At 39.9% G+C, this 16,315-nt stretch overlaps 1 protein-coding gene across 1 annotated transcript in view; it reads left to right on the top strand.

Annotated features, from left to right (window-relative positions):
• The window catches only part of CDH13 (cadherin 13), a 1,454,811-nt gene that overhangs the window by 54,240 nt on the left and 1,384,256 nt on the right, over positions 1–16,315 (top strand). The window contains exon 3 of the mRNA XM_053609618.1: positions 13,800–14,350. The gene's annotated coding sequence lies outside the window, so the exon portion shown is untranslated. The remainder of the gene's footprint in view (positions 1–13,799; positions 14,351–16,315) is intronic.

A 16,315-nucleotide genomic window follows, 5' to 3' on the forward strand; every position in this document is an offset into this window, starting at 1 on the left:
AGGGACTTGAAGTTGGGATTAAGCACAGTATTATTTCAAGAGCAGAAAGAAGTTTGGTATGGCTGAAACACTCTTGTCAAGGCAGAAAATGCCTCAAGTTATGGTCAGAGATGTAGACAGGACTCAGTGGTGGTGGAAAGTGTGTCTCAGATTTGATGTGCATGCAGATCACCAGGAGATCTTGTTACAATGCAGATCCCAATTCAGTAGGTCTGGGATGAGGACTGAGGTTTGCATTTTAACAACCTCCTTGGTAATGATATTGCTACAGTCCAGGGACTACACTTTCAGCAGCAAAAGTGTAGGGCTTTGCAATCATATAATGCATTCGAGGCTGGGTGCAGTGGCTCACGCCTATAACCCAGCACTCTGGGAGGCTGAGGCGGGTGGATCACTTGAGCTCAGGAGTTCCAGACCAGCCTGAGCAACAGTGAGACCCTGTCTCTAAAAATAGCCAGGTGGGCTCAGCGCCTATAGCTCAGTGGTTAGGGTGGTGGCCACTCTGCATGGGGGCTGGTGGGTTTGAACCCATCCCTGGCCTGCTAAATAACAATGACAACAACAATAAAAAAATAGCTAGGCATTGTGGCGGGCCCCTATAGTCCAAGCTACTTGGGAAGCTGAGGCAAAAGAATTGCTTGGGCCCAAGAGTTTGAGGTTTCTGTGAACTATGATGACACAGCACTCTACCCAGGGCAACAAAGTGAAACTCTGTCTCAAAAAAACAAACAAAAAAAGCAATCTAATACCCAAACTCTGTGGGTATGTGAATGAGTATGTTTGAGTTTGTTTTGAATTTTCTGCTCCTGGCTAATTGAACTTTGATTCACACTAGAACCTCATTCATGAGGGGCAGTTGATTGAATTGGGTGGTGATTGGGACAATTGAGAGATTTTTGGAATTAATTTGAAAGGGGAACCATGTAGTTTAGTGCTGAGTGGAAGCATAGGTGTGGCTTGTCAAGGCCTTAAGAGGGACGTGGGAGAAGCTTGGTTACTTCAAAACACAGCTGCTCCATCCTCTCCACTCAGGCCCCATGCTCTTGGGATTCCCGAACTGACCAGTAGAACCTTCTGTTCCTGCCTGCTCTCCCTGCTAAATTCTGGCCTCAGAGGCTGTCTAACCTTTAGGTCTGGCTCTTCAAAGTCCTGGCTTCCTATTTTTTTTTTTTTTTCTGGTTTCCTATTGTGACCCAGACCGTGTGGACATTTTGCTTTGCTCCCCATTCATTATCTTCTTCTGACCAAGACCTTGAGCTCAGTTGAGGGACATTCTCTCCTGGGCCCAGGCCTTGTACCTTCAGATGAGCTCCTGTCCCCTAAAACACAATCTACCCTAATTGTTTTGGGCCCACTGTGGGAATCCCTTATGTTGTTTAGTGTCCTCATACATTTCCACCAGGTTTGATGTCCTACCTGTGCACCCTATGACATGTGACATTATGTATCCCTGATTTTTGGTGTTGCTTGTCCTGTCCACACTGTTACATGGCCTTTCCCAGCAGTAGGAAAACCTTTCTGGGAGGGAGTTATCCCTCAAGGATAACTGCTCCTTAGCTCTTTGCTGCCCTCTGCTGGGTTCTGGGAGACAGAGCCCCAGTGCCCTTGCTCTACGTGGAGCTCTTTGGGGAGCAAGCTGGCACCAAGATGCTCAATCCTCGTCACAGCTTCTCTTTTCTTTTTCCATCTAGCAAACCCATAGTGAGGGTATTCTATGTGCCAGAAAACACACAAGACCCTGGGGCACAAACATGAATAAACTTGGTCTCCATCTCCTGGGACACAATGAAGGGGAAAGAAAGGAAGTTAAAACAACAATTAGAATATAGCTGGAGAAAGGCTGGGCCAGAGAAATGCTGAACACAGATGAATGGTAGGGGAAAAGAGGTAGTTAGTGCTGGCTGGGGAGAGAGGAAGGTGTCACTAAGGTTTTGGCAATTGAATTGGGTTTTAAAGGATGGTCAGGAGTGGGAAAATGGCTAGAGTTTTGGATTGATAGACTAGGCAGGATGGGAAGGATACTAGAAATTACATTTTGGTTGACTTAATAATGAGCCATCTGGTGCGGTAGGGGACAGTGTCATAGATCATTTAAATTCATATCTTTGCCTTGGGGCTTAATCACTGGGGTCCTTTTATATTATAGTTTTGCTGCCTTGTATTTAAGCATACAAATATCCAAGAAAAATAAGCATCAGGATTTTTTCCTGTTTAAAATCAGGCCAACAAAATAATAAGAAAGAAAGAAATAGGGTTCTGTGAATATTTGTGTTTTCTGGAACTAAAGAGAATATATATTCTCCTAAAAGCTGAGGAATTAGATATTTTCACTCTTGAATTATTTGGAATTTATGTGCTACACACCACATAATAACAAGTAAATACATTATCCCCAGAAAGCAGTTTTATTCCTGTTGCTGGTGAAAAAAAAACTCACTAACACTTCACCCCCCAATTATGCTGTTCTTTCACTGGAGCAGTGCTCATCAAGATAACTGACAGTTTCAATAGCTGTTTGTAAAAAGTTGACATCCAGGCTGGGCAGCCTGCCTACACAATGGCACAGGCTGAGGATGAATGGAAAGTTAAGGAGCCTATCTGCCAGCCACCCCCCAGCAGGAGGCCCAATAAACAGCATCTGGCTTAGTAATACCGACAGAGAAACACTGAAACTCCAGAGAAGATGAAATTATTACATCCCAACCTGGATAAAAAAATGAAAATGGAGGACTCTCAGCTTATCTGTTAAAGAAGCGGGTGTCTCATCATAAAGGTGAATCAGGTGATCTCCTGTGGCTGTGGCCTGAGTCTGAATTCACTTTATGTTTCTGACTCTTCTCATACAATCCGGCCTGCAGCAGGTGCTTCCAAAAGTTATTTAATTAAGCTGAATTGTATTGCCCTTTGGATGGAAACACAATCTTAATGTCTTTCTAGCTGGTGGACCTCCTACAAAAGAGTTTGCTGAGCTGAACTTTCCATGGCACGTGGATCAGATCAACACAGAAATGTTGGAGGGGCACTGTTTCTTTATCGTCACTCATTTTGTTCCTTTCTCGGCATTTCAGGCTGCCCTTGTTCTCGACAGGTCTAGTGTGATTGAGGGAACCACCAATGGCCTTTGTCAGCCCTTCCTGAGGATTTATCTCTTTCCTGAAATAGTTCATTGGTAACTGAGATGTGACACCAAAGATGAGACTGGTACTTTGAGATATCATCTAACTCCAATGAGACTAGCCTATATCACAAAATCTCAAGACCAGAGATGTTGGCGTGGATGCAGAGAAAAGGGAACACTTCTGCACTGCTGGTGGGAATGCAAATTAATACATTCCTTTTGGAAAGATACATGGAGAACACTCAGAGATCTAAAAATAGATCTGCCATTCAATCCTGTAATCCCTCTGCTGGGCATATACCCAGAAGACCAAAAATCACAACATAACAAAGATATTTGTACCAGAATGTTTATTGCAGCCCAATTCATAATAGCTAAGTCATGGAACAAGCCCAAGTGCCCATCGATCCACGAATGGATTAATAAATTGTGGTATATGTATACCATGGAATACTATGCAGCCTTAAAGAAAGATGGAGACTTTACCTCTTTCATGTTTACATGGATGGAGCTGGAACATATTGTTCTTAGTAAAGTATCCCAAGAATGGAAGAAAAAATACCCAATGTACACAGCCCTACTATGAAACTAATTTGGGACTCTCACATGAAAGCTATAACCCAGCTACAACTTAACAATAGGGGGAAGTGGGAAAGGGGGGGGTGGGTAGAGGGAGGGGAATCGGTGGGATCACACCTGTGGTGCATATTATAGGGGTATTTGCGAAACTTGGTAAATGTAGAATGTAAATGTTTTGGCACAGTAACTGAGATAATGCCAGAAAGGCTATGTTAACCACTGTGATAAAAATGTGTCAAATGGTTTATGAAGTGAGTGTATGATGCCCCATAATCATATCATTGTATACAGTTATGATTTAATAAAAAAAAAAGAAAAAAAGAAAAAAAAAAAAAGATGAGACTGGTAGAAAGAGATACCACGATACACTACAGACAAAAGTCAGTTTCTTCTGGGGTATGAACGTCCACTAAAAGAAGTGTGGTGAAAATCTAAGAGAGGTGGGGAAGGGGAAGAGGGAGAGGAGGGAGGGGGGAGGATGAGCAGAGGGAGGGTGATTGGTGGGATTATACCTACGGTGCATCTTACAAGGGTACATGTGAAACTTACTAAATGTAGAATATAAATGTCTTAACACAATAACTAAGAAAATGCCAGGAAGGCTATGTTAACCAGTGTGATGAAAACCAATGTATGGTGCCCCATGATCACATTAATGTACACAGCTATGATTTAATTAAAAAAAAAAAAAAAAGAAAAGAAAATCTAAGAGAGGATTCCTGGGGAAGCCCTAGGCTCCAGCCAGCATGGTAAAGTCAGGAGGTCTGAAGTATCAAGGTTGCCATTCAAAGAGCCTCTCTCTTAGCTTTTTAGTCATAGAATATGGGACTGGAGTGTTTAGGTATCATGTATTCAAGTTGTGTTTTTATGAGTGATATATTTTTATTTTTTTGGCCACAGGAAACAGATACACTGACTTATGAAGACTTAAAGAGAAGAGGGTCTTCTTTCCTTTCACACAGAAGCTTGGTAACATTGGTTTAGTGGCTCGGAAATGTCAGGATCCATTGTCGCTGCAATTCTTTCTCTGTCACTTGCTGCTTCATGGTCATGTGGCTAAAGAGGCTGCTCTAGCTTTAGTTCTCATGGTCATGTTCAAGGCAAGAAAGTGGGGGCAATTGTTTGGGCCACATTTATCTCTTTTATAGGAAAGTAAAATTTTTCCAGAATTTCCCTCAGATGGCTTCTACTTATATCTCTTTATCCAGAACCAGATTAATAGACCTACCTCTAGACACAAGGTGAGGGGGTAAAGGCAGCGGGAGTGGATCCACTGCTGTCATGGATAGTATGAGGAGGCATACCAGCACTCAACATTAGTGGCCAAAATATTTTTAATAATATCTTAATGTTTATATGGTGCAAACAAGTAAGTGCTAGATTATTATGCCAATTATTATGCCCAGTGCCCTAGAAGAATGTAAAACAGAGGTGGGTTATCTGGTTTTTGACCACTCTGGGTACCCGCAGTTGGCTTTGGTAGTCCATTGGGGTCATCACAGTGGGATCTATCTGAATTTATACATATCATGATTATAAACCTAACAGTGTTAAACTATAAAGTAGATTCTCAGTATTTGTCCAGACTTTCAAGAACCCCCAGATTCACCAACAGCACTCCAATGAGCAACAAAGTAGCAACTAACCACTTTACCTTTATTCTTTACCACCTAGATGCTAATTCCCCACATACCAGCTCCCCGTGGAGGAGATTCACATAAGTGCCTTAGCAAAATCACACATTGTTTTGCATTATAGTTGTCCAGAGTTTCTCGCAAATCATGAAAATTGTGAATGTTAAATTTGCAAATGGGAAAATACCTACTGTGTATTGTTCAAAACACTTTTATGTCTTCAGCAAAATCCTGGAGCATGCTGAAAAAGTTTTCAGTATTTATTTAAGACAATGTTGAAATGGCTGTGTTGCTTATAGTATTTTATTAAAAAGAAGCATTAAAATAATGTCGTCCTCATCCACCTGTTGTCCTCAAACATTGTTCCACTTGAGAGATGACCAGGTCAAAGGCTGAGCTCCCTTCATCTTCTAGGCTTGAATCTCTCCTTGCAGGTGGTTGGGAACCAGAACCACAGTCAGGCTTTAGTGTTAGGTGTGGTGGCCTGGAGGTAAAAGAGAAGCAGAGTAAGGGTGATGGATGTAGTTTAGAAGAAAGGGCAGTATCAACCTCAGGAGGAGGGCTGGGAATTAGGCCTAGAGTTTCTCCTCTCCACCCCATTGTCTTTCTATACTTTCATCTGTTTTGTTTTTTAAACATCCTTCTTCATAGACCACATTTCAGAAAAGAGAGTAGGTGCCAAGTATATAAATATACACAGAACCACACACATACCTGTACCTATCTATTTGTATATATTGGTATTAGGCCAACAAGTTATCAATATGTTTGTACTTAAAAAATAGCAAGGCTTCTCTGAATGTCACAGAGTTAAAACCAGTATTGAAGTTACAGATTTTGTTGCTTAATGTGAGATGTACGACAACTCTGTAAGAGTGGAAGTCCATCCATTAATCGAGGTATTCCCCCAATTTTGTAGATAATTTTCTTTTGAAGACTTATGCAAAAGTCAAATGGATAAAACTTCAACAAGATTGCATTTGGATTCTGTTAATAGAGAGCTGAAAATCATTCTAATATCCCTAATTATACTTTGCCTTTTAGGCGTCTTCCTCAATGATTTATATATTTCATACGTGTCCTTTCATTTTGTTCTTTTTTTTCATAACAGAGTATGAGGTTGACCAGCTTGAAGTCAATGAGCATCTGATTGAAGATAATGACTTATCACTTTGTACAGGCGTAATGATTTCTACCTTTGTCTCTATTGTATTGCGTTAACGAGACCTACGCTTCTTATCACAGCTATCAGCATTTTCATTTTTCTCTCTCCACTCAATTTTTCAACCTGCTAATAAGAACAAATGCAACAAAATATGCATATAATTGCACAAACATTGCTTTATCTTCAAAGATGTGGATGCTACTAAAATAGAAATATTAGTTAGTTACTACGAAATAGCTATCCATCTAAGGAGGTAAAGAAGTTCTACTTACAGAATTCAATCTATAAAGTATTTATCATTCTATAAAGTATTGCTTTAAGGTTTAATGCATGGAAATGTATTATAGTTGGCTTTCAATTATATACTGTGTATCCAAAAACTGGGACCAGGAGCTAGAACTCCTAACTCCAAATACACTCATTAATTCATCAGCAAATATTTATTGAACATTCCCACTTTATGCAAGATGCTGTTCTAGGTTGTAGCGCTCTGTTTCATGTGATCCTGAGCTGGAACCCCTGCTGACAACCCTCTGCCTAATCCCCCGGAGCTTCATCTCTATGCTTCTCTGATCAGCTCTCTGGCTTTGTGCCTGTAGTGTGGCTTTTGGAAGAGGCTTTCTGGTTGTAACATCTACCCACTTGGATTACTCCCTTGGCTAGGATGGGAGCTGGGATATTTCAGACTCCGAACATCTCTGTCAATGTGGCTGTATTACTCTGCACTGTGGACAAGGGGCCTTGGAAGAATCTCTGTTGACTATTAATGGCAAACGCATACAGACCCTATAGCTATGCTTCAAAATATAGCACTCTCGAGTGGTAACAAGTGGTGAGGGGAATTCTTTCCTACTGTTTTTCCTCTACATATATATATATTTTATTTTTTTCTTGTGAAGCAGCTGATGGTCTGGTAGAAAAAAGATCCACCTCATTGTTAGTGAAATACCATGGAAAATTAGTTTTCTCTGTAAGAGAAAGGTTCCATTCTTGAAAGTAGGCACTGAGGGCATTTGGCAGAAATCAGCATTTGTTGAACAGAGGTGCGGGAAGCAGGTTAAGTAGAGGGAAAAGGTAAACCGTGAAATGGGCTTGGCAAAACTTTGGCTGACTCCACGTGGAACTTTGAGCACATGTTATCTACCAGAGTTAGTTTTAATTGGACTAAAATGGTTGGACCTTTATACCACACCTCTGACAATTACTGAATATGAGCTGTCCCCGAAGAATGTTCTGGGGGGCAAGGTGGCTTTGTAGCTGTGGCAATCCCTGAGAGAGCCAATAACTGGGGGAACAAACCCTTCCCTGATGGGAGACCTGGTGAGGCTTCTCTGTATGATAAATTTCTCAGTAAACTGGGAATAGAGGGGAACTTCCTCAGCTTTATAAAGGACATCTATAAAAACCTACATCTTACGTCATATTTAAGGGTGAACAACTGCATGCTTTCCCCCTGAGTTTGGTAACAAAACAAGAATTATTTTTCTCATTACTCCTATTCAACATGATATTAGGATAATGTAATAAGACATGAAAAGGAAATAAAAAGTATATAGATTAAGAAGGAAGAAATAAAACTGCCTTTGTTCTCAGATGACATGATTTTCTACCTAGAAAATCAGAATCTACAAAGAACTCCTTAACTAATAAGTGATTATAAAGATCAAAGGATACAAATAATGTAAAAGTCAATTGCTTGCCTGTATACTAGAAATGAATGATTGGAATTTGAAATAGAAAGGTAAAATTTATAATAGTACTCCCCAAATGAAATACTTAGGTATATATCTAACAAATATGCATAGAATCTATAAATGGAAAACTATAAAACTTTGATATAAGAAATAAAGATCCAAATAAATATATATTGCATGTTCATGGATTGAAAGACTCACTACTTTATGGGAGCAAGACATGATTGCAAGAGGGACTTTACCTAACAATTGCAATCAGTATAACCTGGCTTATTGTACCCTCAATGAATCCCCAACAATAAAAAAAAAAAAAAAGAAAGACTCACTAATGTTAAGATGTTGCTTCTTCCCTACCTGATCTATGTATTCAATGAAATTCCTATCAAGATCCCAGGAAGATATTTTGTAGATTTTGACAAGCTGATTCTAAAGTCTATATACAAAGGCAAAAGACCCAGAAGGAGAAGAACAAAGTTGGAGGGCTGATATTACTCAACTTCAAGACTTAATACATGGTATGAAGCTGTGATAATGAAGATGATGTCGTATTGGTGAGAGAATAAAAAAATAGATTAATGGGACAGAATAGAGAATCCAGAAATAGACCCACACAAGTACTGTCAATTGATTTGTGACAAAGGAATGAAGGCAGTTTAATGGAAAAAGGATAATCTTTTTAAAAAGTGGTGCTGCAACTATTGGCTGTCCGTATACAAAAAGTAAATGAATAAATAAAAAATAAGACACAAACCAAAACCCAACCTAGACATAGACCTTACACCTTTCACAAAAATTAACTCAACATGGATCATAGACTTAAAGATAAAACACAAAACAGTGAAGCTCCTATAAGATAATACAGGAAAAAAATCCAGGTGACCTCTGATTTATCAATGAGTTTTTAGATACAATATCAAACGTGTGATCCATGAAAGAAAAAATTGATAAGGTGGACTTTATTAAACTGAACAAGGTCTGCAAAGACAGACTTTTGAGAGTCACTGTTAAGAGAACAGAGAGACAAATCATATTTTCAAAACACATATCTAGGAAAAGAACTTGTATCCAAAGCATACAGGGAATTCTTAGACCTTAACAATAAGAAAACAAAAAATGGGCAAAGGATCTGAACAGTCACCTCACTAAAGAAGATTTACAGATGACAAATAAGTGTAAGAAAAGATTCTAACCATCATTTTTCATTAGAGAATTATAAATTAAATATGAGATATCACTACACACTTACTGGAATGGCTAAAATGAAAACAAAATGAAATAATCGCTGGTGCAAGAACCAGTAACTGTGGCTTTGGGAGACAGTTTGGCAGTTTTTCTTTACTTTTTAAAAAATTTTATCTTATTATTTTTACTTTCTTTTTTTTGAGACAGGATCTCACTCTGTCACCCAGGCTGGCGTGCAGTGATGTGATCAGAGCTCATTGCAACTTTTAACTCTTGAGTTGAAGTGATCCTTCTGGCTAAGGTGCCCAAATTGCTAGGACTACAGGTGTGTACCACTACACTCAGCAAAATTTAAAAAAAAAAATTTTTTTTTGTAGATACCGAGCCTTGCTGTGTTGCCCAGGCTGGTATTGAACTCCTGGTCCCAAGGATTCACTGGCTTTGGCCTTCCAAAGTGCTGGGATCACAGGTGTGAGCCACCACATCTAATCACCAATTTCTTACACAGCTAAACACAGTATTAAAATACAATCTAGCAGAGCACACTCCTTGTTATTTTCTCCAACTGATTTGAAAACTATGTCCACATAAAAACCTGCATGTGAATGTTGATAGCAGCTTTATTCATAATCACTCAAAACTAAAAGCAGCCAAGATATGCTTCAATAAATTGTAGTTCATCTGTTCAATGGAATATTATTCAGAGAGAAAATGAAATGAGCTATTAAGCACAAAATACACAGATGAATCTTAAATTCATATTGCAAAGTGGAGGACACCTGTCTAAAAAGGCTGCATATTGTTTAATTCCAATTATATGACATTTTGGAAAAGGTAAAACCATAAAGACAATAAAAAAATAAGTGGTTGCCAGGAGGAGGGCAGGAAAGATTAAATAGTTGAAGCACAGGGGATTGTTTTAGCGCAGTGAAGTTATTATACATAATATTATAATTGTTACAAATAATGTTATGTACTTGTCAAAACTCATTGAATTAGAGTGAACTTGAAAGTATGTAAATTAAAAAAATCATTTAGGAAGTCAGGGAAATTTTTTTTTTATGACAGCAAGAAATACATTAATAAATCCCAAAATGATAGGATGCCTTCAGTCTGCTTTTATTGTAAGATCTTATAATGTCTCATAATGATGAGGCTAATATATCTATTTGTGCAATTTATTTTATTTATATAATTCATATTAAGTACATTTATTGTCACATTATGGCCTATGTCCTTTTTTTTTTTATTGTTGGGGATTCATTGAGGGTACAATAAGCCAGGTTACACTGATTGCAATTGTTAGGTAAAGTCCCTCTTGCAATCATGTCTTGCCCCCATAAAGTGTGACACACACCAAGGCCCCACCCTCCCGTCCCTCTTTCTGCTTTTCCTCCCCCCTCCATAACCTTAATTGTCATTAATTGTCCTCATATCAAAATTGAGTACACAGGATTCATGCTTCTCTATTCTTGTGATGCTTTACTAAGAATAATGTGTTCCAGGAAGTCAGGGAAATTTTAGGATAGAATGCAGACTGATAAAACAATCTAGCTATATTACAGAAGTATGAAACAACCTCACCAAAAAGGGTAGGAGGGAAAGTTGCTGACCTAAGTAACTTTGGAAATGAATGGAATCTGTGAAATTAAAGACAAAAGAAGCTGTATGTAAGCATTTATTCTAGTTGATTAAGTTGTATCTCATGGGAATACAGGCTAACAATTCTGACACTGTTGCACATCTACGTACATAGTATATTGGAATTGAACTGATAGCTTAATACGGATATGGATGGCTACATATAGAAATATTTTTAGGTGCATGTATATACTTGTGTTAAGATGCACACATATATTTACATATATTTCCTTGCTTGCTCTGCTGAATGGGTCTAGTAACAGCCCCATCCCAGTGACAATGAGTCACCTGGTGCTCAGATTATGGTTTTAATATCATTTCCAATATAAGAAACAAGGTTGTCTGGGTCATTTTGTGTACTAGAAAGTAAGAAAATTTTTGAACAAATAAACAACAACTACAACAAAAACAAATAAAATCCCCCAAACCAAAAAAAATCCAGAAAAAGCCCCATCCCCCCACTGCTCCCCTAAAATAAACAAAAACAAAACTACAAAAAGGTCCACAATGAAGGGATATTTCCAAGGGATACAGGAGCTAACTGAAAGAGCTCCCAATGACCAACAGAAAAAAATTGATCAATGCAATAAAGCGGTATTGGATATACCCAAGATATAAATTCAATATGCATACATTCATGCTGATATAAATAAATGATTGAATAAATAAATAAATAAATAAATAAATGGGAGGGAGTAGAATACAAAAATATCCTGTGCAGAAGAAACCAAATGTTTTATGTTCACACTCTGTAACCCCAGGAGATGGAGCATAACTCCCCATGCCTTTAGTGTGGGCTATGTGTGGCCACTTCTTCAGTAAAGTGAAGAGTGGAAAGGGAAGGAAAAAGAGAGTAACTTTGCAGTGAGAAACCTGGAGGTCACATCCTCTGTCAGGTGATTAAGGTCAAGATCAACAGTGAGAAGCCATGCTGACAGTAGGTACCTTTGATATGTGATCTTCCTCTTCTAAACCTTGGTCTAATTCTGAGAAGAATGTCAGACAAATTCCAATTGTGAAACATTGTACAAAATACCTGATTGGAACTTAAAAACTGTCAAAGTCATCAAAAACAAGGAAATTCTGAGAAACTGTCACCGCCAAGAGGAGCCTGAAGAGACAGGATAATTAAATAGAATACATCCTCAATGGGATCCTGGAATAGTGAAAGGACATTAGGTGAAAACTAAGGCAATCTGAATAAAGTATAGACTTTCGTTAATAATAATGTATGAATATTGGTTCATTAATTTTAACAAGTGTACCGTACTAATGGAAGATGTTAATAATAGTGGAAACCGGATGTGAGGTTTAAAAAATAAAGTTTATTATGAATTTAAAAAGTATGTACCAGGCAATGTGCCAGACACCAGGATAAGTAAGACATGACCCTGTCCTCGAAGGGATCCTGTTTGGGATTCAAAAATACAGTCTCATAGTCAACTCAGAAGCAGGAGCAAAGGGCTTTGAAAAACTAGGGTTTCACACAAATTGTCTGAAAGCTTATTTCCCACGTCTTATACAAAAGTTGATGTTCTCTCTAACAAGAGTGTGAAAGCTTGGTCGTGTTATTTCTAGGACTAGGCTTCTGTTGCTGATGAACGCTTCTCATCTGTCCCCATGGTTCTCTTTGATCAGATCCATGCCAGCCCATGCTGGGTACTCATCTGATCTCCTCCTTTTTGCCCATGCACACCTGTTATCAGACTTCACTGAAGATTGAAGATATAGAAGATGTTAACGTGACTTAAATATAAAAAACATAGAAGTGTAGATCTGACTCCTGTTCTTAAAACTTCCTTGGCCACTCTACCACCAAGAACTTCTCACTGGCACCCCAATCTTCAGGCTCCAGCATCCTGCCATGGAGTCCAGTCTCATCTTCGCCTACCTCCAATATTCTGGACCATTTTTTCTGCAGCAGAGTTTTTTATTTCTTGCTGTCCTTATAAAGTAGGTTTGGAATCTCACTTTCTTCACTTAAAGCAGCCTAGAAAAAAAATGTTTCTCTAAAAATGTTTTTCTAACAAGACAAAACAAATGAAATAAAAAATACTCAAGTGCCAACTGCTAAAATATTAATTTCTTTGCTCTGTTATAGCAGGTCAGAAAACAAATGGAGTGTTTCAAGTAAGAAAGGAGAGTCGTTAAGAATAAAGTGCCTGCTTCCTCTCCCTCTCTTGTCTGTTCTTGGATAACACTGCTGCTTTCACGTAGTCCACTGCAACACCCAACAGCAGCCTTTTATTTCACTTCTGCATGGTGTTTCAGATCAGTTCTTCCTGGCTGTTTGACTCGGTTTCATCAAAGCTTTGCCCACTTCTCATCAAACAGCTTTGATCAGGGAGAGAGGGTCAACTTCACCATGGCCATGGCCAGGAGTTCCCCTAAACACGGGGAGCCATTGTTATTGGGATTATTGCTTATTTTTTTGTTTTTCTCCAGTTAGCCATAGCCACACACTACAGCAATTATGTCAGAGTTTGCAGTCTGGCTTTCTTCCTTCTTCTCTTCTGACCATTCTCTTCTCCTGAAATGCAAAAGAGGGGCCCTATTTCCTCAAATGTCTATCCTACTTGGAAGGAAAATCAGGGAGTATATTAGTAGTGACTTATTTTGTTGCAGGCTATTAGAATCTACTCTAACTGGCTTACCTACATGAGGACAGTTTGCAAGATCAAGGGAAAAACTGAAGGATTCAGATGCTTGGCAATGAGAGGATTTGTGTATATCTTCCCTTTTCTCGTCTCTCTCATTTTTTTTTTTTTGGTTTGGCTTTTCTGCAGGTAGGTCCTCGCTGACAGTCCCAGATTCTTATCCTCCAAGCTCAGTGACACCAGCAGAAACAGAGTGACTGCTTGTCTCAAAGGTCTGTGCATCAGTTCCAGGGAAGAGCTGGGGCAGTCACTTGAAGTCACACCCTCTATTCCTGGACATGGAGGATTCTCGCCTGGCCTGGGACCCTTGCCATCTCTGAGGAGAATGGTTTAGGGAACTATGACTGACAGCCTCAGAATAACAAGGAATGGAGATCAGGCAGACGAATCAGCCCATGTCTGCTACTGAAAGGATGCTGCTTTTTCATGCTGGGGTGACAAGTATAAGGAAATACCTGGAAAGACACTGGGATAGAGAATGAGGTTGCTGAACATTGTAGGCCGCAGCCTTCTGTCTTCAGAAGCACTGATCCTGTGACTCCTTCTCAGAAAGAGAAGAAAGCAGTGCCCAGGCATGGCAGAATGTAGGACTTGGGTGGGAGCATCTTCAAGGAGCAGCGTCATGGAGGTAGGAGGGCCTCAGCAGGACCTGGAACCTCAGCAGGAGCAGCCTCGTGGAGGTAGGAGGGTCTCAGCGGGACCTGGAACCTCGGCAGGGATGGGTATATTTTGTGCACTTGGCCTTTTATCTACTAAGCCTCCATGCACTATGTTCCTCATTCTGAACTGGTCTGTTATCACAGCTGGCCATGAATGGTGGCAGTCCTACCCCTAGAGCTTCTACAAGTCTGTAAAGGGAGTATGAAAAGGTTATTTCTCTCCTGCCTGAGAGGTTGGAGGTCCTGTCTCCTGGGGGGCTTTCCTAGTACTGAATAAGAAAGTGGCTAAAAAGGCAGCATATGAGTCTTTTTTTTCTTATTAATGGTTGCAGTGGATTATAAATGGAGCCCAGCAGGTGTGGAAGGGCTTGCATCCATTTCAAAAGTGCCGGTGTATTCAGAAGCCAAAGAGAGTCTTTTGAGAGTACATGGTGAAGAGTGTTGTCAGTGGTTTTTCTAAGTGCAAGCCCTGGAGGGGAATCTGGACCCCTTCAACTGATGTCATTTCATTTTCAGTTCCAATCGCAGTCTTGGAGAGTCAAGTCAGAGTCTATCTGGGGGTCTCATTTGTAGGTTCATGAGAAGGCTCTACAAAACTCATTCAGAAAACATTTATTTGTGGAGTCTTTCCATATGCAGGACCTGGGGCTAGGGACTGGGGGGCTGCGCATTCCTGCCCTCAGGGAGCTTACAGACTAAACCACAGAAACCCACAAACCATGCATAGCTATAGCATAAGACTGAACACAACAGAGCTCTGAGGGAGGTAAAATTCAAAGACTTGGCTTGGGGGAGAGAGACATTTTCTTTAGCCAAGCAAGGTGAGGAGGTAGCGAGTAGGGATGGGGAAGAATAGACATTTTGTCTCAGGGGTGTGTCTGTGACCTCCTTGGAGTCCAGAGAGAAACATCAGAAAGAAACATGCGAAGAGAGTCTCTTGCCAAACCATAGAATATGTTAGTGATTTCGTGATACCTCCTGAGCAGGCAATCAAATGTCTCAGGATTGACTTGAGACAGTGAGTTTCTTGAAAGAGCTAAGTACAAATTCAAACACCTTTTTACCTGTTATATTAGTTTCCAATACTCCCCAAGTCCAGACTTCCTTCTCCATTCTCTACAGTAAGCTCCATCAGCATTAACAGCAATGAACCTGCCAATAAAAATCTCTGTCCCAGTTAGGAAAGAGTAATGGGTGGCCTTGTTCAGTAATCTTACCTTTTTGTGACATATAAATCCCTCTCATGAACACTGAAAAGTTTCCTGATGGAGCCAGGCTATAGTTGCCAGATAAAATACAAGTCACTCAGCTAAATTTTGTTTTAGATCAACAATGAATAACTTTGCAGTGTGTCTTGGTTACCCTAATCCAGGTTCTCTTGGCATCTTGGTGCTAAATGGACAGCTTGGGTTCTTCCCCATATCCAGCTTCATTAGATTAAATGATTATCTACGTCACATCTGGTGAAACAAGCCCAACCACTCCTTCCTTACCCCAGCTCTCGAGAGTGTGAAGAAGGGATCTTATTATGCTTAAATCAGAGCAGGGGAGACACACTAGATGAGCTAGATGAGGGTATATACTGACACAAAATTACTTGGTCTTGGTTGTGTTAAAGGTTTGATTACCTTTGAAACACCATCTTAGGGCCCAATTTTTGGGAGGGCTTCTTACTGCACCCCTCAACTGTATTGATCCCTACTAATTTGAATTTATAGCACTCTCTTATTGTTCAGTTTAATTTTGTGTTGCTGTCCCTTTGAAGGAGTTGAATATACTCCATATCTCTTCATATACTTAAGAACCATAAATCTGTGCACTGCTTCCACATGCTTTTTCCATTCTAAAGAGGACATATTAAGAGGGCTGCCCCAGATTGGCCTGGCTCAGCAGGGCACCTCTCCCCAGGGCTTGTCTGGGGCTCCCTCCCAGCTCCTGTGTCCCCCTTGTGTGTCTGGTCTGTTGACTTGCTGCTGCTCTGGCAGT

The sequence above is a fragment of the Nycticebus coucang genome, chromosome 2 (assembly GCF_027406575.1).
Source record: "Nycticebus coucang isolate mNycCou1 chromosome 2, mNycCou1.pri, whole genome shotgun sequence".
Classification (NCBI taxonomy): Eukaryota; Metazoa; Chordata; class Mammalia; order Primates; family Lorisidae; genus Nycticebus; species Nycticebus coucang.